This window comes from Mytilus californianus, unplaced genomic scaffold, assembly GCF_021869535.1.
Source record: "Mytilus californianus isolate M0D057914Y unplaced genomic scaffold, xbMytCali1.0.p SCAF_5, whole genome shotgun sequence".
Classification (NCBI taxonomy): Eukaryota; Metazoa; Mollusca; class Bivalvia; order Mytilida; family Mytilidae; genus Mytilus; species Mytilus californianus.
In genome coordinates, this window is record NW_026262701.1 from 40,536,934 (window position 1) to 40,560,921 (window position 23,988).

General features: G+C 33.5%; 1 protein-coding gene across 2 annotated transcripts in view; it reads right to left on the reverse strand.

The window, feature by feature from the left end:
• LOC127702084 (beta-1,3-galactosyltransferase 1-like) overlaps window positions 1–23,988 on the reverse strand; it is a 139,937-nt gene that overhangs the window by 3,402 nt on the left and 112,547 nt on the right. The window contains exon 1 of one of the 2 annotated variants that reach the window (XM_052206101.1): window positions 20,947–21,187. The exons of the other annotated variant lie outside the window; for it this stretch is intronic. The gene's annotated coding sequence lies outside the window, so the exon portion shown is untranslated. Of the gene's footprint in view, window positions 1–20,946; window positions 21,188–23,988 lie in introns of those variants that run through there. 2 annotated transcript variants of the gene reach the window in all.

The window sequence follows — 23,988 nt, forward strand, 5'->3', positions numbered from 1 at the left end:
GGAAAATGGATTTAAAATATCCGACATTTCTAAATTGTTGTCCGTGTCTGAAAGCACCATTTACCGAAGAATGTCACAGTTCGGATTAAGCAAAATGAATTTTACACAAATTGATGATAGTGATTTAGACTTGACACTTGGACAAATAATAAAAGAGTTTCCATTATGTGGCGAAACACTATTGCAAAAGATGCTTCTATTAAAAGGCATAAGAGTACAGAGATGGAGACTGAGGGAGTGTATGCATCGATTAGATACCGCCGGAGTACAGGCAAGACGTACTGGTAGGCTTCATAGGTGTGTTTACAATGTAATGGGTCCAAATCACCTCTGGCACAAAGATACAAACCATAAACTTGTCCGGTGGAGATTTGTTATTGTAGGTGGCATTGACGGGTTTAGTCGATTGATAACATTTTTAAAATGTACCGACAACAACACATCAAGAACAGTTTTGGATTGTTTCTTCTCCGGTGTTGCAAAGTATGGGATACCCGATAAAGTTAGGTCTGACAAAGGATTGGAAAATGTTTCTGTGGCAAACTACAAGTTGATTCAAAAAGGCCCAAACAGTATGGTAACGGGAAAAAGCACTCATAATCAACGGATTGAGAGACTATGGAGAGATGTGTATGAAGGTGTGCTTAGTTACTTTTACAACTTATTTTATTTCATGGAAGATGAAGGTTATCTAGACCCACTAAAACTGACAAACTTAGCTGCTCTCCACTTTGTTTTCATGGACGAAATAAACAGGAAGCTGCAATTTTGGGCAGAGGTATGGGCTGGTCATAGACTACGCACTGTTAATTCATCTCCATTGAGCTTGTGGACTTCATGTCAACTTCAAAATGCCGTAGGAATTACCGAAGGAGAAGCAAATTTGCAAGATTATGGAATTGAAGGCTATGTGGATCAAAATGATGTAGAAGAGGACGAGAGACCAATATTTGGACCCCTTGCACACATGATAAGTGATCAATGCAGGCTGGATTTAACTCGACAATTGATAAAAAGCAATACTAACTTTGGAATAGATTTTTATCTTGAATGTTTGGAAGTCATTGAAAGAAATAACTAAACTGGTTATTAAAACTTATTTGTAATTTACTAAGTTGCCGTCATATCTTCAACGTAAATGGATAACTGCATAACTTCTTTATATACTTAATCTTATAAAACCCCATGACTTTTCAACAACTTCAAGCTTTAAAGTGGTATATTGGTTATATGTAACTGTATCATTTTGTGTAGAGGTAGTACATGTACAATGTACAGATCCATATATCCTCTAACTATTTTAGTATTTATTATAAACAATTTTTCTAACTTATATGGACGCTGAGTAGGCAATTGTATTGTGCAAGTCTTTTTGCTGCGCGTCTTTCGAATCTTGATAGGAAGTCGAGTAGATTGAGGGGCAAGGTTAGTGTACCCATAAACATGGTTCAACCCCACCACTCTGCCAAGTTTTGCCAGAGTGCCTGTACCAAGTCGGGACTTCTCTCTGACTACCTTCTGTACATTTTCCTTTTTGTGTTGTCGCTGTATGTCTCTATTTTGATGGCTTGATTGGTGGTGTTGGTGCTGTTTGATGTTTTATATCGAATTATTGCCATTCCCTGTTTTTTCTTTATTTTTTATATATAAAGGTTGGCTACATGGTTCAGCTAAATGAAATTATTCGGTAATGCTTTAAATGAAAACTTATGTAACTGTGACTTTTACATGCATTAAAAGAATTTGGCCGATAATGAACAAATATTTAAATGTTTGTGTTTGAACTGAAAATCATTAATTGTGTCCTGAATATTAAGTCATTGGTCTTACAATTTGCCAAATTAAAAAGTACTTCAACCAGAGACATATAATACTAGAGATAAGCAACTTTGTGAAATCTCGAGAAATATCGCAGCCACATGCTTTTATAAGAATATAACATGTATAAGAGTCATATATAAAGAAAGAAAGTAGTTAAGTTTTCAGAAATATTCCTTAACTTTTCAATAAATATACCGATCACAGAAGTTGTAAAAGAAGAATCAAAAATCAACACATGCCCCTCAATACTTTGTTATTTAGTAAGTTTCAAAATATTGTCATGATAATATGAAAACTTCATTTTGTCATAAAATGTTCCAGACCGAAACCTCTTCAATTTTCTATTGTATAATATTCAGAGTTTCCAATCTCTTGTTTTATATGTCTCTACTTCAACTAACTGTAATCGGTTCGGTTTAGACAGGTTTTACTGTGTCACAAGTATTGCGGGAGTACACAAGTCCATTGATTTTAAAAAAAATGTTTCGGCAAGCTTTAGCGAACATGTACTTTTCGAAACTGTCCGAGGTACTAGTTTGTAGCTGAATGTACTTATTTTTACTATTAGAATTTGGTTAAAAGCATTTTTGATTTAATGAAATCAATGCTAATATTTGCGAAAATGCTTTCCAGTGATTAAATTTGGCTATATAGGAGAATCACCTATCTTGAACTTGAGCTAAATTTCATTTCAAGGCATCTTCTACCGTTCTCCCTCTAAGAACAATCTCCAACTTGTGTGGTGATGCTCATCTATAACGCAGAGGTGTTTATCTAAAGTTAGTCTATCAGTAATATTTGAATGTTCTCAGCTGTTTTTAGTAGTATCACTGTTGAGGACCAAATGCGAGAAATTTTCTAAGAGGGTCTGGAGGGCATGTCCCCCCCCCCCCAGATACCTTTTTAAAACTTAGAGTAATGGTATGAAGATATCGAACACAAAAAATTCAAATTAAATAGATTTTTTTCTACTGAAATTCCTCCAGTCAGGTTTACTAAAATAAATAAACTGTTATCATGTCTCCCTTTTTGGTAATTTTTATAATGCATATGTTGAAATTAAAATAGCAACACTTTAACATGCAAGTTATGCAAATATTCAAAGTCAATGAACCATGACTGAAGGTACATGGCTAAACAATCTCCATTGAAATGAGATGTGCCAATGCTAATACCAAATACCATTGACTTATCATAATTCCCTTTACACAAACTTAAACACAAACTAATACATGTAAACTAGGCGAAATTTCAAAGTCAATAAACCATAACTGAGGGGGCAAGGTCAAATAATCTTTGTGGTAATGAGATGTACAAATGTTATGACAACTGCATACCAAATATCATTGACCTACCACTAGTGGTTCCCGATAAACCAACCTAATAACAAACTAATGCATGAAAACTAAGCAAAAGTTTAAGTCAATAGACCATGACTGAGGGGCGGGGCCAAATAATCTCCATGGAAATGACATATGCCAATGCTTATACAACTGCATACCAATTGTCATTAACTTACCACTAGTGGTTCCTTATCACAAACAAATACATTTAATACAACCACTACAAACCAGTAAAAGTCTGAAATGGCCTATATTTGTACTCGACTGTACTGATTTATACTCGACCAGTCTGAATTGGTCTGAAATTTTCTTGATAATATTCGACTGTAGTCTGAACCATACTTAACAGTCTGAACTTGTACTCGACCAGTACTTAACCATTTTATTTTCGTCTGAACCATGCTCGACCTAGTCTGAACCATGCTCGACCTAGTCTGAACCAGACTTGACCTAGTCTGAACCATACTCGACCTAGTCTGAACCATACTCGACTAAGTCTTAACCAAGCTAGACCTCATTTTTGTATCTATCTATTGTATTTCATCAATTTAGGAACTGTTTTTAACAGCTATTTCCCCTGGCTAGAAATTTGAACAACAATTTGAAATTTAAAATGTATTCAATATGGCATTGAAACCAAAATTTCACAATAAACATAATATAAATTCAACACCATATTTATCAACACTTACATATATATATATCACCTTTAAAATAAAAATAAAACAAGCTGATCAAATAATCTCAAAACTGAATTGTGACTAATATTTTCAATGTTATTCAAATTTTTTGAATGTTTCAGATATATTTTATGGTTACTGGACAATTTTCACCATTTACTTAAGCCTTGTATAGATTTATGGTGTCAGTTGAGTTTAGTTAATAATGCAGTGAAAATTTTTTTTATTAAAATATATTTAAAATAGTATATAAAGCAACTTAATAAATTTTAAAAATAATACCTTATTTTGTAAAACCAAGAATTTAATATAATCATGATAATAGAACTTCTATAGCAATCCTTGATAACCATTTAAAAAAGGAAATGTGTTCCAAAGTTGCAGAAAAAATTTATTTCAATTAAATTTAAATAACTTTTGTCAAAATTAAAGACATGGCATAAGAAGCACTTTAATAAGGTTTATTTACCTCAGAACATGTGTGTTTTACAGGTAAAAAGACAGCCCTTTTTTTCTTAAACTCGTGTATTACTTATCTAGTGAAATCAAAAGGCCTTGCGATTTAAGTTTTACAGGATATGGCAATTTTTAATGAATGTTAATTAGAAATTAATACTCTCTGACCAGGTGTGATCTTTTTAATGAGTTTGCCCCAAGCAGAAGATATTACTTTATACTTTACTACTAATCAGAAGAAAAATTTTATCTATTTCTTTAATTTTTTTATCCATTTTTGATATATATTATATATAATGTATCCCAAATTATAATAAGAATAGATATATTTCTAATACAAGGTTAAACAAATTCAGTGATTTTTTGGCTGTTGTTGCCTCATTAAAAAGATAATTATATAACTATTGTATGTAACCATGAAACCTATATAGTTTTTCTTTAAGAATTTAGGAAAATGAAGTTTAAAAAAAAAAAAAAAAAAAAACATGCCAAACAAGAAGCACCTTAATAAGGTTTTATTACCCTCAGTAAAGGTGTGGTTTTTAGTTAAAAGAAAATCTTTTTTTTTAACAAAACTCTAAAACTTTAAAATTAATATAATTAAATTATTATATAAGATAATTTAATTTAACTATCTCTATTTGATAAATCTGAAAATCATGTACATGATGTAAGGATGTAAAAATATGTTTTTATATATATCTTAATTATATTGTGGCTGTTGTCATGTCAGAAAAAAAAAATTAATTTTAACAGCTAAAATTAAAAAAAGTATAGGTTTTTTGGTCAAGCATGGTTCAGACTAGTCGAGTATTATTCAGACCTTTGGTCGAGTATGGTTTAGACTGAAAAAATTGGTCGAGTACAGATCAAGAATGGGTTAAGACTGTTTCAGACTGGTCGAGTAATAGTTCAGACTATTTTCAATGGCAAAGATAAGGGTCAAGTACAAATCAGTACGGTCGAGTATGGTTAAGACTGGGGTCGAGTAATGTCGAGTAAAATTCAGACCAATTCAGACTGGTCGAGTAAAAATCAGTACAGTCGAGTACAGATATAGGCCATTTTAGACTTTTACTGGTTTGTAGTGACCAGTTTCACATTTTACTGCGCATGTCTAACCTAATTAGCCAAACTATGAACTCATGCGATAATTCCCGAGAATTCATCGACTGGGGGCTTACGGTTGATGCAGAGCAGTGATCATGCAGACCTGGGAAAACAATCACCTGATTAAGTGTTTGCGTTTATATGTACACGAGCATCTTTTGAATCAAAATATATATTGACGAGACAACTTTATTAACAATGACACATTAAAAGATTTTTAAACGGACTACTGTTGTGTTGTAGGTTTTAGTAATAGACGATCTAATATGCCGCCTGACTTTGTACCTTAATTTAATTGTCCCGAAGAAATGCTTGGATTCCCGCTGAGGTCGTTTACTTAGCGGGAAGAATAAATTAGAAAAATAAGCGGGGGTCACTTCATATTAATATATTAGGTCATTGATGAATTAAGAAGTCAATTAACACCTTAGCCATGTGGAATCCTAGTTTTACCTTGTACAATCTCACCAGGTGACATTTGATAATAACGTACCCTTTTCTACATACAGTTGCTGAAAAGGGGACGACCATTTGATATTCTGACGGAAGCCAGAAGGATTTTTTCGGATTGAATATTCATGGTCATCTGTTTTGCTACCTGGGAATATTATACTGTCAACCACGATTTAATGTCCAAGTTGCTACGCATTCTTATATATATTTAACTTTTGTTCACAATTATTTCCTGCATTTTGTGATGAAGATTTTTCTTTTTCAACTTGCCGTGGGTATTTATTTTCAGCTCTTACTAGGACAGGATATTGATTTGTCTAAAATACCCCCCCCCCCCCCCCCCCTCCCGAAAATCAAATGGTCATCCCCTAATATAGATGTTAAAAATGTAAACCCTATTTCTGTATAAGATACATGTACCTAATTTACACTGAGATATTACGGTTAATGCAACTAGATATATTTTAATGATTTAGGAGGGGGGTCATTCAGCAATTTGATCTTATTTTATGGTAAAGCAGGATATTCAATAACTGATAATGATATCTTATTGTAAATTCTTTCGTTATTAATCAGAATAAGTAAACAGATAATTTTTACATAACAAGGATTTTACTAGTACTACGTCCGAAGGATATGTCCACATTTTCTAATTATAAAACCAAATACATGTTCTAAAGAATATATAATTGAATTACTAGTACCTGTTCTTAGAGACACTCAAAATGTTAGAGCGTTGAAATACAATATGTTATGAGAAAGTAAATGTATACATGAACGCATGCTGATTAATCAATTTAAGTAATGACAGCTGTAAAAAAAGAATTAATATTGAAAAAAACTACATCATTTGTTACAAAAATCTAATGCGAATGTCTTTCTACACGTTTAAAATCCCTGATCGCCGTGAAAAACATACAGTGTACTCAGTGGTATCATCTGTTTACCTGCCTCCAGCACACACCAAGAGAGAAAGATGTGTATTATCGGTATTTATTATTGTGTTGCCAAATATAAGAATAAATTGGATAGCCCCCGTCACGTATGATATCGTTAATTATCGCGGGATTTAAACTAAAACGCGCATATGATTTCGAGATCAGGGTTGATAAGTCGCTTATGTGAAACTGGTCTATTAAGCAAAAAATTCAAAGTCAATATAGACCATGACTGAGGGGGCGGGGCCAAATAATCTCCATGGAAATGACATATGCCAATGCTTATACAACTGCATACCTATTATCATTAACTTACCATTAGTGGTTCCCCATAAACTGACCTAATCACAAACTAATACATGACAAGAGTGCACACACTGAAATGTCTCGCCTTCTTTACTTAACATTGATAATATGTTGATAGTCCTAAATAGAAAGCCTAACTATCACATAAACATGAGTATAAAAATCAGGTCAAGGTAATATAAACCAAACAAGAAATACATGTACACCTTACAATAATTCCATACACTAAATTTAGTTGACATATTGCTTATAGTAAAAGAAAAAATAACCAAAACACAAAAGCTTAACTAAAACCACTGAACCATGAAAATGAGGTCAAGGTCAGATGACACCTGCCAGATGGACATGTACACCTTACAATCATTTCATACGCCAAAGATACTGGACCTACTGCTTAAAGTATCTGTGATAAAGACTTCAATACCAAAACTTAACCTTGTTCACTGATCCATGAAATGAGGTTGAGGTCAAGTGAAAACTGTCTGACTGGCATGAGGACCTTACAAGGTACGCACATACCAAATAAAGTTATCCTATTACTCATAATAAGAGAGAAATTAACATTACAAAAAATCATAACTTTTTTTTCAAGCAGTCACTGAAACATGAAAATGGGGTCAAGGACATTGGCCATGTGACAGACGGAAACTTAGTATCATTGAGCATCTATATACAAAGTATGAACAATCCAGGTCTTCCACCTAAAATATAAAGCTTTTAAGAAGTTAGCTAACGCCGCCGGATCACTATCCATATGTCGAGCTTTCTGTGACAAAAGTCGCAGGCTCCATAAAAACTAAACGAAAAATTCAGTCAATAGACAATGACTGAGGGGACGGGCAAAATAATCTCCATGGAAATACGATATGCCAATGCTTATACAACTGCTTACCAAGTATCATTAACTTACCACTATTGGTTCCCCCAATAATTGACCTAATCACAAACTAATACATGATTCTTAGGAATAATTTCAGAGTCAATAGACCATAACTGAGGGGGCATGGCCAATAATCTCCATGGTAATGAGATGTGTCAATACTAATACAACTGCATACCAAATATCTTTAACTTATCACTAGTGCTTCACCATAAACTAGACCTAATCACAAACTAATACATTGTTGACGCCGCCGGAAACAGCATACCTATGTCTCGCTTTTTGACTCCATTAAGCGATACAAAATCTACTTAAAATGTTGAACTAACTATTTCATTTTAATATTTGAACAACATATTTTTTAATACAACAAGTAGCTCTTGTTCAACTGTCATTAACTCTAATCAAACTCTGATGCATTGAAAGTAAATACAATACAAACAAAGTGCTTCGCCCAGCACAGTCTGATACGAGCTCAGAGGTCAATCCCTGGACACAATATTAAAGGTTGACATAACACAGGTTTTTGACACAAATCAATGTTATTTGAGGTAAAATACCTTTATTTAAAATTGAAATGGTACATTGAATTTCCATAGTATAGCCTGATATCCAAAATCTAACAACATGCTCGTAGATCCCGCCATTTTTCAATATATATCGTCTAAAACAATGCCGGTTTAGCAGGTGGTAGAATTACGGTATATTGATAAATTCACTTATATAAATCATTTATGTTTAATTATTTTCTTTATTTCAAATATAATAATCCCTAAAAACTTTTAAAGACTTAATTGATTTTCTTGATTTAATTTTTTTTTTCATATTTCATTAGCAATTGGTCCGTCCCTTTTTTCAAATAAACTCCACACTTCCGGTTAATCACGGGAACCACCATCACATAATAAAAAAGCACCTTATTATAATAAAAAAGCACCATCGTATAATAGAAAAGCACCTTCGTATAATAGAAAAGCACCATCGTATAATAGAAAAGCACCTTCGTATAATAGAAAACCACCTTCGTATAATAGAAAAGCACCATCGTATAATAGAAAAGCACCTCCGTATAATAGAAAACCACCTTCGTATAATAGAAAACCACCATCGTATAATAGAAAACCACCTTCGTATAATAGAAAACCACCTTCGTGTAATAGAAAAGACTTTCGTATAATAGAAAACCACCATCGTATAATAGAAAAGCACCTTCGTATAATAGAAAAGCACCTTCGTATAATAGAAAACCACCATCGTATAATAGAAAAGCACCATCGTATAATAGAAAAGCACCTTCGTATAATAGAAAAGCACCTTCGTATAATAGAAAACCACCATCGTATAATAGAAAAGCACCTTCGTATTATAGAAAAGCAATAAAAAAGACACATAAGACAGCTATGGCGTTCCATAGTTACCGGTTATTTATGAGAGTTTGAATGGGGGTCTTCAAATATTTATTTATAATTCTTTTCGCCCATAATTTGATTTTCCTTTCTTTTATATTTTTGCACCATTTTAAATCTCTCCTCTTCTGTGCTAAAATTACTTCCAGGGCATTTTTCTGTTTTCTATAAACCTCATTCAGACCCTCATATACTAGAAACCATTCTAACACAAATTTAATAATTTAACTGATTCAATTATCTAGTGATTTGATCGGGGAAGACTCGTGAGTTGGGTCATTATTTTTTCTACTGATTAAATGAACCTGTCGGCTTCAATTGTGTCGATTTCTTTTTTACTCCGACATATTTAGACTACCGAAAACTACCGCAAAGGGGATTTCCAACTAGGCAAGGGATATGTTTCCATAAGTCTTGAATTCGCAAAGGGTATTAAACAATAGCGGCAACAAGACGATACCAGTTGGTATATTAACGTTTAGTAGCGAGTCTGCTGTATTAGGCGGGAATCGTTTAAAAGATTATTAAGTTTTTTTTTTGTTTTTTGTTTTTTGTTTTTTGATGGAAGAATGCGGCCATAAAAAAAATATGTTGTTCCCTCAAGATACTATGTCGTTCCCTCGAGATGCTATGTCGTTCCCACAAGAAAGTGATCACGTTCCCTCAAGATGCTATGTCATTACCACAAGATAGTTATCTCGTTCCCTCAAGATGCTATGTCGTTCCCTCAAGATACTATGTCGTTTCAACAAGATAGTTATCTCGTTCCCTCAAGATGCTATGTCGTTTCCACAAGATAGTGATCTCGTTCCCTCAAGATAATATGACGTTCCCTCAAGAAATTATGTCGTTCCCTCAAGATACTATGTCGATCCCTCAAGATGTATGGTGTTCCCTTAAGATAGTTATCTCGTTCCCTCAAGATATTATGTCGTTCCCACAAGATAGTTAATATATTAATATAATTGTATTGCTATGTTGTGGGAACAGCATAATATCTTAAAGGAACGACATTATATCTTCAGGGAACAGGATAATATCTTGAGGGAACGACATAATATCTTGAGGGAACGACATAGAACCTTGAGGGAACGAGATCACTATCTTGTGGAAACGACATAACATCTTGAAGGAACGATTGTGATTTTAAAAACACCCCAAATCATAACCCATTCATATATATATATCTATATATATTTCTGAGTTATCATCACATATACAATTTTTTTACATTTCAAGTTGATTTTAAGCGTAAAAATTAAACTTAAAACAGCATTTTTACAAGAATCTAATCGAAAGACGGCAATCCGTTTTGTGACCTAAACCATCGGCTCGATTGTCCAAGACCCCTCCCATAACAGTTACATGCTTTATGTAATATCTGCAGTTCACACAGATGAAAATTTCATATTTATGAGATCATGGAGATGTGGAAAAAATAAACAAATGATCAAATTGATACATCTGTAACAAACGCCTTTCCCTTATCCTTATGTATTGCATTTATTCATCATGTTTCGAGCCCTCCCTTTTTATTTGCGTTGATTTTATTTTTGCGTTACATTCTGGAAAAAGACTGGTTCTTTCCCTTGCAGAACACAGGTATCCGAGTCCTATAGGACTGGTTCTTTCCCTTGCAGCACACAGGTATCCGAGTCCTCTAGGACTGGTTCTTTCCCTTGCAGCACACAGGTATCTGAGTCCTCTAAGACTGTGTTCTTTCCCTTGCAGCACACAGGTATCTGAGTCCTCTAAGACTGGTTCTTTCCCTTGCAGCACACAGGTATTTGAGTCCTCTAAGAATGTGTTCTTTCCCTTGCAGCACACAGGTATCCGAGTCCTCTAAGACTGTGTTCTTTCCGTTGCAGCACACAGGTATCCGAGTCCTCTAAGACTGTGTTTTTTCCCTTGCAGCACACAGGTATCCGAGTCCTCTAAGACTGTGTTTTTCCCTTGCAGCACACAGGTATCCGAGTCCTCTAAGACTGTGTTCTTTCCGTTGCAGCACACAGGTATCCGAGTCCTCTAAGACTGTGTTTTTTCCCTTGCAGCACACAGGTATCCGAGTCCTCTAAGACTGTGTTTTTTCCCTTGCAGCACACAGGTATCCGAGTCCTCTAAGGTCGTTCCAAAAAACATTTAAAGGCATTTCTGGCATTATACAGGCCCTGTGTGAAATAAATTTTGGAGAGGAGGGTATTCAATTGGTGTTCGTTTGGGAGACTCTCATGACAGCATCCTTTTGCAATTTTTATGCCCCACCTAGGGGCATTATGTTTTTGGTCTGTGCGTCCGTTCGTCCGTCTGTCCCGCTTCAGGTTAAAGTTTTTGGTCACTTCAGGTAAAAGATTTTTGTCAAGGTAGTTTTTGATGAAGTTGAAGTCCAATCAACTTGAAACTTAGTACACATGTTTCCTATGATATGATCTTTTTAATTTTAATGCCAAATTAGAGTTTTGACCCCAATTTCACGGTCCGCTGAACATAGAAAAAAAATGATAGTGCGAGTGGGGCATCCGTGTACTATGGACACATTCGTGTTGTTAATTATCTTGACTATCATTATAGATTGAGATATACTGTAAAAACAAAACTATTAAGCAAAGAAAGATCTACAAATAAGTCAACATGACCAAAATCTTCAATTGGCCTTAATCATTATTAGGGTATCTTATACTATGTATTATGATTTTAACCTTATTTTACATGATTTCTAAAACAACAGTAGATACAGTTGAGCGACACAGGCTCTTGAGAGCCTCTTGTTAGTTATTATCTTGAATATTATTATAGATAGAGATAAACTTTAAACAGCAAAAATGTTCAGCAAAGTAAGATCTACAGATAAGTGAAATGACCAAATTTGTCAATTGAGCCCTTAAGGAGCTATTGCCCTTTAAAGTCAATTTTTAAGAATTTTTCGTAATTTTTTGTAATCTTTTGCAAAAATCTTCTCCTCTGAAACTACTGAAACAAATTAAACCAAACTTGGCCACAATCATCATTAGGGTATCGAGTTTGAAAAATTAGTCCCATGACCCTGCCTGCCAAACAACATGGCCGACATGGCAAAAAATAGAACATAGGGGTAAAAAGCATTTTTTGGCTTATATCTCTGAAACTAAAGCATTAAGAGCAAATCTGACGGATTAAAAATGTTCATCAGGTTAAGATCAATCTGCCCTGAAATTTTCTGACAAATCAGACAACCCGTTGTTGAGTTGCTGCCCCTGAATTGGTAATTTTAAGAAAATTTTGCAGTTTTTGGTTATTATCTTTAATATTATTATAGATAGAGATAAACTGTAAACAGCAATAATGTTTAGCAAAGTAAGATCTACAAATAAGTCAACATGACCAAAATTGTCAATTGACCTCCTAAGGAGTTATTGCCCTTTATAGTCAATTTATAACAATTTTTCGTAATTTTTTGTAATCTTTTACATAAATCTTCTCGGAGACTCCACTTAATTTACCGGGCCAAATAGAATTAAACTTAGCCACAATTTTCAATAGGGTATCTTGATTGAAAATTGTTTCCGATGACCCTGCCATCCAACCAACATGGCCAAACATGGCTAAAATAAGAAAATAGTTGTTTACTATAGAAGTCTACAGGAGAATTATAAAAAAAACCAATTTCAAATGGTCACAACTTGAAAACTAATTTAAATAATGATAAGGGGTCTTCAGTAACTATTTTAAGACTACAATGGGATGACCTGATTTTTTTCCATGGGAGGGTGCAATTTTTTCAAGGGGGGGGGGGGGTGCTTATAATTTCTGCTTGATATCTTCCATTTTCAGAATTATTCAGTAACTTTTCTATAAATCATTATTATATCGTCTCTTTCAGCATACTTATATTGTGTGAATGCCCCACTGCCCAAATTTTGTTTGACGGTCGTTACAAAAAAACATTAAAAGGCATTTCAGGCATTATACAGGCCCTGGGTGAAATAAATTTTGGAGAGGAGGGGTATTCAATTGGTGATCGTTTGGGAGACTTTCATCACAGCATCCTTTTGCAATTTTTATGCCCCACCTAGGGGCATTATGTTTTTCGGTCTGTGCGTCCGTTCGTCCGTCCGTTCGTCTGTCTGACCCGCTTCAGGTTAACGTTTTTGGTCACTTCAGGTTAAAGTTTTTAGTCAAGTTAGTTTTTGATGAAGTTGAATTTCAATCAACTTGAAACTTAATACACATGTTTCCTATGATATGATCTTTTTAATTTTAATGCCAAATAAGAGTTTTGACCCAAATTTCACGGTCCACTGAACATAGAAAATGATAGTGCAAGTGGGGCATCCGTGTACTATGGACACATTCTTGTTGTTAATTATCTTGAATATCATTATAGATTGAGATATACTGTAAATAGCAAAACTATTAAGCAAAGAAAGATCTACAAATAAGTCAACATGACCAAAATCTTCAATTGATATCTTATTGGAGTTATTGTCCTTTAAATTCATTTTTTCTGCAATTTATTGGTAATTTTTGTAAAAAAAAATTCCAAAATCTTCTGCTTTTAATTCAACTACTAGACAAAATTAAATCAAACTTGGCCTCAATCATTACTAGGGTATCTAATACTATGTATTATGATTTTAACCTTATTTACATGATTTCCAAAACAACAGTAGATACAGTTGAGCGACACAGGCTCTTGAGAGCCTCTTGTTGGTTATTATCTTGAATATTATTATATATAGAGATAAACTTTAAACAGCAAAAATATTCAAAAAAGTAAGAGCTACAAATAAGTGAACATGATCAAAATTGTCAATTGAGCCCTTAAGGCGCTATTGCCCTTTAAAGTCAATTTTTAAGAATTTTTCGTTAATTTTTGTAATCTTTTACAAAAATCTTCTCCTCTGAAACTACTGAAACAAATTTAACCAAACTTAGCCACAATCATCATTAGGGTATCTAGTTTATAAAATGTGTCCCATGACCCTGCCTGCCAACCAACATTGCCGACATGGCAAAAAATAGAACATAGGGGTAAAATGCATTTTTTGGCGTATATCTCTGAAACTAAAGCATTAAGAGCAAATCTGACGGAATAAAAATGTTCATCAGGTTAAGATCAATCTGCCCTGAAATTTTCTGACGAATCAGACATCCCGTTGTTGAGTTGCTGCCCCTGAATTGGTAATTTTAAGGAAATTTTGCAGTTTTTGGTTATTATCTTTAATATTATTATAGATAGAAATAAACTGTTAACAGCAATAATGTTTAGCAAAGTAAGATCTACAAATAAGTCAACATGACCAAAATTGTCAATTGACCTCTTAAGGAGTTATTGCCCTTTATAGTCAATTTATAACAATTTTTCGTAATTTTTTGTAATCTTTTACATAAATCTTCTCGGAGACTCCACTTAGTTTACTGGGCCAAATAGAATTAAACTTAGCCACAATTTTCAGTAGGGTATCTTGATTGAAAATTGTTTCCGATGACCCTGCCATCCAACCAACATGGCCAACCATGGCTAAAATAAGAAAATAGTTGTTTACTATAGAAGTCTACAGGAGAATTATAAAAAAACCAATTTCAAATGGTCACAACTTGAAAACTAATTTAAATAATGATAAGGGGTCTTCAGTAACTATTCAAGACTACAATGGGGTGACCTGATTTTTTTCCATGTTAGGGTGCAATTTTTTCAAGGTTGGGGGGGGGGGGGGGGGGGGGTGCTTATAATTTCTGCTTGATATTTTCGATTTTCAGAATTATTCAGTAACTTTTCTATAAATCATTATTATATCGTCTCTTTCGGCATACTTATATTATGTGAATGCCCCACTGCCCAAATTTTGTTTGACGGTCGTTCCAAAAAACATTAAAAGGCATTTCAGGCATTATACAGGCCCTGGGTGAAATAAATTTTGGAGAGGAGGGGTATTTAATTGGTGTTCGTTTGGGAGACTTTCATGACAGCATCCTTTTGCAATTTTTATGCCCCACCTAGGGGCATTATGTTTTTCGGTCTGTGCGTCCGTTCGTCCGTCCGTTTGTCTGTCTGACCCGCTTCAGGTTAAAGTTTTTGGTCAAGGTAGTTTTTGATGAAGTTGAATTTCAATCAACTTGAAACTTAATACACATGTTCCCTATGATATGATCTTTTTAATTTTAATGCCAAATTAGAGTTTTGACCCCAATTTCACGGTCCACTGAACATAGAAAATGATAGTGCAAGTGGGGCATCCGTGTACTATAGGCATATTCTTGTTGTTAATTATCTTGAATATCATTATAGATTGAGATATACTGTAAATAGCAAAACTATTAAGCAAAGAAAGATCTACAAATAAGGCAACATGACCAAAATCTTCAATAGACATCTTATGGAGTTATTGTCCTTTAAAGTCATTTTCTGCAATTTATTGGTAATTTTTATACCTGGAATATAATACAACAGTTTACAATAGACCTGGAAAGTACTTGTCCAGATTAGATAACATATAAATATATTCTGTGATATTTGATATAATTCCAACTCAGTACGCTGTCGTGCATACTGATGAGATGAACACACGTTTAGAATGAAGAAATGCAGGGAACATTTATTGTTTCTTTGTTTGTGATATTCAATTCAATATATTGTTTCTTTGTTTATGATATTCAATTCAATAAAGTTTTACGTAACAAGCGAATATACTAGAAAGCAATTTAGATAAATTACATCGTCTTTATTTCGGACCATTCTGTAAATGGCAGATGTTGACTTTAAAAGTACACGAAATTAATACAGACATAAATAATTAAATTTTCAGTTTGGAAGTAGTTTTTAGTTTCTCTTACCGTTTGAAAAATATTTTGCACGAATGTTTTCAATTTGGTTTGTCTACTTTAAAATGTATTGAATATATACACTTTCAATTTGTTCTTCTTTTCAAATACTCCTGATAACTCATTTAATTAACAGACTTAGACTTCTAATTTACTAAGGTTGTTGAAATATAATTGATTTTTGATGTTCATCTATACAATCTATACCATTGGTGTTCATCGATACCCTTTTATAGAAGAAGACACAAATCTATATGACAATGCCGTGTCAGTCGCAAACAATGGAAGCCAACAAGTTGTTCAAGACTTTGTTCAGAGCATTTCATAACCAAGAGAGGTCCGACAAAAGATCATCCATTGCCATCAATATTTGACCAGAAGATATTTAAGACAACAAACGTTAGTATTTGTTTTTATTTATTAACACTTTTATTGTGTGTTTTTAAAAGGTGTGGATGTTCAACATATACATGTCTATAATTTATAAATCATTTTTTTAGTGCTTTTAAGAAATTATTTAAAAGTTTTTGTTACAATACTGCTGTGATTTATTATAATTCCATATGTGTATATTATTTCTATGGCCATATCAGATGTTTAAAGGTGACCAAAATCATACATGACATGTACAAAAAGTGTAATTTCATGTACATGATTTCGATTATCGTTTGTCCAGGGACTTTTATCCCTATCTTTTATCAGCCGGTAGGATACACCCAATTGAAAGAATAAGAAAAGCACATGTATCGTATGGTTCTCTTTTATGGTGCCTACACCAATAATTAATGTTGACACATCCTGAACTCTTGGAAACTGATTTATACTATTGGTGTTCATCTATACCATCTATATCATTGGTGTTCATCTATACCATCGGTACCCTTTTGGTAGATTGAATATCTTGTTTAATTCAATACTTATACTTTTATTCATAGGTCATATGAACTTCTTCTCTCTTGTTATAGGAATCTGTATTGGACGGATACTTTATTTGTCCGTAAGGGATGTGTCAATACACAGTCGCATCCAACTGAATAGGAACGATAAAATATATTATCATAATTAATCCTCGTGTTTGGATAGTAATATGCTTTCTGAATGTTAAATAACCCTCTCAACAAGTCGTCAACTTATGTACATGTATATAGATCTTTTAGTAATTACTGTCAAATATTCAAGTATCTCTTTGAAATGAAAGTCAAAATGAGTAGGACCAATTTCCCCTAAATTTATTTCCCACAAGGGTCAATCTTGAAGGCTTTCAGTTTTTGCTTAAATTCATAATGTCACAACAGTTAATTGAGTGGGGTGTCCTGTGAGGTTCTAACCATATTTTGGATTATTTCTTATAAAGTTACCAAATTATAACAATCTGTATTTCACCAAATTCCTGATAAGGGAATAGAAACATGATCTGCCAGAAGACCAATGCCCAAGAGGGACATCCGTCAAGCTATGTACGGAATATAAAGTACATAGCCACGTCTGAACGTAATGGGACAGTAAATGTTTTCACGATTCACTTAACAGAAAAAGAGGCGGACGGTACAAGATGGATAGACGAAAACTAACTAACAATGCCATGGCAATAAACGAAAAACGACCAAAAAACAAACAACAGTCTCCAAAACACAACATAGTAAAAACTAAAGAATGATCAACACGAACCCTACCAAAAACAGGAAATGATCTCAGGTGCTCCGAAAGAGTAAGCTCAGGTGCTCCGAAAGAGTAAGCAGAATCTGCTCCACATGTTGCAACCTACGCGTTGCTCATGTAAGTACAAACCCGGCGATAAGTATAATTTTGTAGGTCACATCCTTGAAAAAAAGGACAGAACTGTGGTTACGACAATTGGAACATATCCGTCGTCATCTATGAATGAGATACTCTATAAAGATCAGCCAGTTTGTAATGGCGTTTGTAAAATTAACGAAAAGATAACTCATGGTTTAATAGCTTCCGTGTGTAAGCAGTAACCCTCTATCAAGGAAATCATGATTGGAAATGCTAGCTCTGGAATATTGTATTAACTGGGAGATATATACTCCATATGCAGGCGCTTCTTGAATGTTGCTACAGAGAATTAGTTAGTTCACAATTTGGAAGCTGATTTCATCCCTTTTGTCGTAAATTTTTGTTTCCAACCGACCCTCATTGTTAATTTCTAGGTGTAAGTCAAAATATGAGCTGGACTTAAGTATATCTGTTGTATCCTTTATTTCAAGTTTGATGGGATAGATGCGTTTAATATAGTCACCAAACTTTGAATTAGTCGGTGAAAGAACATCGTCTATATAAGCGGAACGTGAAGTTAAAGAATAATGCACGCTTCTTTTCGTTCTTTCTTAGAAGTTCCCGTATGAAGTCTGCCTCATATTAATAAAGGAACAAGTCGGCAGGAAGAGAGGCAAGTTGGTTCCCATGGAAATGCCGATTGTTTGTTAAAAATACGCCCCCCGAACGTAACAAGTATGTCGTCTACATAAAAAACAAAGAACCAACATTTAGATTTTATTACTTTTTTGTTCCCGTCCTGAATAGCATTAATTATTTGTCAATGGTTGTCAATGGTTGTTAAGCCAAAACACAATTAATCACTTTTTATTTAATTTTATTTGTCTACAAAAGCAGTATTTAACATTTTGATGTTATGGATAGAAGTAACATTATTGATATATATTCAAATATATTACTATGTCCCTTTGTTATTAAATTTCCAGAAGGTGTCAACAACTTTCTGAAATCGACTCCGCAGCAAAACAAATCCCGGGGAATTTGAATACACGTGTACCTCGTTTTAAAATTGGTCTGAAATACCAATCAATTAGTATTTATCTCAAAAATTGATTTTATAATTGTGTATATCTTATATGTTCAAATAAGTTGAAGGTTATTGAACGTTGAGTGGTCCGTGTATAATTGCGTCCATTCGTTTTTCGTTTTGAGTATTCAAAAACGAAAAAAAAAGTTACGTCCATTCGTTTTACCGTTTGAGATATCATTAACGAAAAAGAGTTTTCGTTTTTTGCTTTTGATTTCTTAAAACAAAAAAATAAAAACAATAGTGTTTTCGTTTCTCGTTTTTTGATAACTTAAAAACCAAAAAATGAAAAACAGAAGTATTTTCGCTTTTCATTTTTGAGTTCTTCCAACTTTTCAAATGATTCATTTTGTTTATCAATGTCTTTTGGTGCAAAATTTGACAAAACATGTAAAATTTATAATTTTGTATCAATATGCCTTCAACAGCAAAATGAAGCGCAGCGACTCTTTTCACAAAAAAATCTTACGATTAAAATTTATCGTAAGTTATACTGAAATGTGTATGACTTACGAGTATTTTTTCTTGTGAAAAGAGCCGCTGAATCGCATTTTGAGATTATGGAAATATGGAAATGTGTAAAATTGTTAAAAGATATTTTAATTATATGATATAGACTCTTTAATATCAATTTCTAGTGGAATAAAGATAAATATATACAACAAATTTTAGATTTTCATCCTGTGAGTGAAACAAGTACCTGTAAATGTAGAAAACTTATTTGAAACGGAATAGCACATCCTAAACTTTTACGGTGATGTTGTTAACCGAGCCCGGAACTTTAGATACGATCCGGGGAAACTTATCAATGCTTTAAATAAACTTATTCTAAAATGTTACCAATTCAACACTGTAATTAAATCTTTGAATTTTTTTTATTGGTATAAATATTGATTTTGTTATCAGTAAACTAAAACCATACTAAATATTATTGTTATACACATATGTACTTTCACGATACTGCAATCTGTCGATACCTATATTTTGGCATTGCACAGGGTCATGTTTTTTTCTGACTTTTAATGACGTCTTTACACTGAAATCATTGGATGTTGGATGTATACTGATTGATATTTTAGTCTTAGATACATAGTTTTTTTATTAGTTGTTTTTGGCTTTGAACTAGCTGTCAGTAACTGAGAGTACTCTCAGGTCTGTACTAAGTGTCTTATTTGTTGTTAGGGATGAGGGATGGATAAATATCCTGTCACGTCTGGTCTGTGATTTTGTTTGATGTTTTTTTAATTGCTTTGTATCGAAATGATGAGTTACGCCTTTTTGAACTGATTTTTATAGTTAAATTTTGATCTTATGTTGTGCTGTTACACCACCATGACCACTGTCCCAGGTTAGAGGGAGGGTTGAGCGCTCACAAACATGTTTAACCCCGCCACATTCTTTATGAGCCTGTCCCAAGTCAGGAGCCTGTAGTTCAGTGGTTGTCGTTGGTTCATGTCTGTCATATTTGTTTTTCGTTAATTGTTTTGTTATAAATTAGGCCGTTAGTTTTCTCAATTGAATTGTTTCATATTTTTCATGTCAGTGCCTTTTTCGCCGACTATACGGTATGGGTTTTTCTCATTGTTGTAGGCCGTACGGTTGCCTATAATTGCTTACATCCACTTCATTTGAACTTTGACGGATAGTTGTCTCATTTGAAACATACCAAATTTCCTTATTTTTCTACAGTAGAAATTAACTTAACCCCTTTGCTATTTTGCATGAAATTACCCTCAACAGCAACATACAGCATTGAATAACATTTTGATTTTATGGAAATATGTAAAATTGTGACACATTATTTTGCAGTGTACTTCATTGATATAGACTCCTCAATAATTTATATTTTGACCCTATGAATATAACGAAATCAGAGATCTATATTTTAACTAGATTGTTATAACAAACAACTTATTTTACAAAACACTCACCTGCAGCAAACGTGCAAGTATTACAAAACTGTAACCGTGGTGGTGGATGATATGTTTCTGGCTTCTTGTTGTATATGTCAGGTAGACAACCGTTTTGCAAATGCTGTTGTAGACTACTGTTTTAATACCACAGTAAGGTGTAAAGCTGTTCTTTATTACGAGGGTTCAAGAGTAACAGCTGTTCTTTATTACGAGGGTTCAACTTGCTTTCGATTCCTTCCACTCCCCGCGATAAAGCCTGTTTGTGCTGATGCGGTGTAAAACAATCATCAACCACTTACTCAATCGATTCCTTCTTTATCATATTGTATTAAAATGACAGGCGATACTTAAAATTGATATCCGGTTAATATATAATAACTGTATAGTTTACAACTTGCGACAAAAAGTTTTAATTAATAATAATTAATGTAATAGTTTAACCTATCAACTGTTATGTAAAGTACATAATGTAACGGGGCTTTAATCTGTCTGTTTTATACCTAGTCATATTTCGGATCTATGTATCTGGGATCAATAACTCCATCCTCCCCGTTAGCATAGGGAACTAGCTATTTTGTAACGTTTCTCCGTAAGCTCACTACTGTTGATAACGAAGTCTGTTTAAAAAAATGAAAACAACACGTTTAATAAGTTCATGCGTCCGAAGCGCTTTTCTGGATTTACCTTCATCAGGAACGCTCAAAGCCAAACATTTGAAATCCGAGGGATGTATAAGTACCGAAACAGTTGAAGAGCTATATGACAAAATTCCAAAAAAAAAATAGCCAAATTCATCTAAGGTCAACTTTGCCTGAGGGAGTTGAAACCTTAGCTTCTTTATAATTTCAAAATTTATAAACGGACAAATTTAGAAAAGTTTGTTATAAATCATGTCAGTACCGAAGTACTGACTACTGATCTCTTGATACCCTCGGGGACTGATAGTCCACCAGCAGTGGTATCGACCCAGTGATGTAAAAAAATGAAAACAACACGTTTAATAAGTTCATGCGTCCGAAGCGCTTTTCTGGATTTACCTTCATCTTTAATGTTCACATGTTTAATCATATAACAGTACAAATATATATAATATATGTAAAGGTTCACAATTATAATTTCCAATTAATATTCGTGCATACAACTTGGTACTTCAAGCTACTACTGACCAATATAAAGTTTATCACAAGATCGTGCTACTAAGACCTGTTTTCTTAATTTAGACTAAACATTGCTTTATGGTTTTAGAGTATTTTGACAAACTTATCAATGTTATTGCAACTATACTGGGCATCCCATGTACCGTATAAACTGTCACATTAATCAAGATGAAAGATCAACTGTTTAAGTATTGACCATCAACTCTTTGATGTAATTGACCACACCCCAATACAATGAAACTGATTAACAACTGTATAATAAAACAACATGCAATTATAAATTTATGATGCACAGTCAAATTATATGCAAGAGAAATGAATTTGTGTAAAAACACTAAAATATTATTCAAACAAAGCAATACAATTCTTAACGCAAAATTGACACCGGGAATCAGTGTGAAATAGTATTTTATAACTATCTATTTTGTTTTGTAGAAATTCAAGCACTAAAAGATGTATCTTAATTTTTTTTATGTTTTCAACAAACATTTTTTTACCACAAATCATGTTTTACAATTTCACTTACCGCAAATTTTACACTTGGAATCAATTTAGAATATCATAACAAATGCTATATTATTTTTTTGCTGGAATCTTTGGGACAAAAGATGTTTAAAAAAAGTTTTTACCGCACATTTTTTCATCCTATTTCATAAATAAAATTTTGACATCGGTAATAAATTTGGAATTATAGCATATACCTACATGTATCACTCATTTTAGTTTTTTTTTTATTGTAATGATGTGTTGGGTTTTGGTTTCGATATGATGATGTCTATATACTTTATAACTGTGTCCTTTTTTTGCAGATTTATGAAAATAAGGAGATGTGGTATGATTGCCAATGAGACAACTATCTACCAAAAATCAAATGAAGCGGATGTAAGCAATGATAGGCAACCGTACAGCCTTCAGCAGTAGGAAAACCCAATACCGTATAGTCGGCTATAAAAGGTCCCGACATGAAAAATGTGAAAAAATTCAATCGAGATAAATAACAGCCTCATTTGTAACAAAACAATTTACGAAAAACAAATATGACAGACAGCAACCAATGACACTCACTGAATTACAGGCTCGTGACTTGAGACAGGCACATATAGATTGTGGCGGGGTTAAACATGTTTGTGAGCTCTCAGCCCTCCCTAACCTGCGATAGTGGTGAAACAGCACTACATAAGAACAAACTGCAAAAGTCAGTTGGAAAAATGACTTGACTCGTCAGATGGGCATGAAGTGCAAAAACAACTAACATTAAGACAAAGCACACAAAGTGGTGATCTAACACTTATGCTCCTACATCCTGGCAATACTTACACAAGGTCATGCTTTTCATAGACTGTTTACACTAAATGTGTTGGAAATGTATTGATTGATATCAGTTATAAAAAGCATATTAGGTTGTACTCAAAATGTTTACACGCCCGTGCGGGTGCACTCGACTCCAATCTTAATTGACTAGGATTGTCAGTTTTCCTATCGAAGGTCGGTGGTTTTCTCCGGGCACTCCGGCTTCATCCACCAATAAAAACTGGCCGCCACGAAATAGCCCTAATTTTCGGCGCTTAAAAGTGGCGTTAAAACACCAACAATCAATCAATCAATCAAAATGTTTACAATTGACGATTTTGGTGAAATATTGTTTTTCTTGTTTAATCGGTATCGTTCACGTAACTATACTCTCGAAACCAAACATTTGGAAGGCAAATCATAAGTGAACGATATATCATATATGTAAAGCTTGTAATATCTTATTGACCGTGGTAAACTCACCGGTATTTAATGACTTTAAAAAGCATATTTAAATGACAAAATTAACATATACAAAAAGTATCTAAACAAATCATAGCTCGTAATATTTTTTATTTTCATATTATATAATTATGATCATATCATATTCTTC